Here is a 495-nt window from a genome sequence, read left to right on the forward strand (position 1 = left end):
TATATATATATATATATATATATATGGGTAGAAAAGAGACAGAAGCAGTGAGACATGGTATAGAGACAGAGACAGAAAGGAGACAGAAAGACAGAGGAGACAGAAAAACAAAAAAGAGATAGAGACAGAGAGACAGAGAAAGAGACAGAGAAAGAGACAGAGAGAAAGAGACAGAGAGACAGAGAAAGAGACAGAGAGACAGAAAGGAGATATAGAGATAGAGCAGAGAGAGAAAGAGAGACAGAGAAAGGAGACAGAGAGACAGAGAAAGGAGACAAAGAGAAAGGAGACAAACATAGGGAGACACAACAACAGAAAAGGAGACAGTAGAAGGAGACAGAAATATAAATAAACATAAATATAAATAAACATAAAAATACATTAAATATATTAAATATATATTTAATATACATATTTAATATATGTATATTAAATATATATATATATATATATATATATATATATATATATATATATATATATATATATATATAT

Source organism: Eimeria mitis, genomic scaffold, assembly GCF_000499745.2.
Source record: "Eimeria mitis Houghton genomic scaffold, Emh_scaff4950, whole genome shotgun sequence".
NCBI classification, from domain to species: Eukaryota; Apicomplexa; class Conoidasida; order Eucoccidiorida; family Eimeriidae; genus Eimeria; species Eimeria mitis.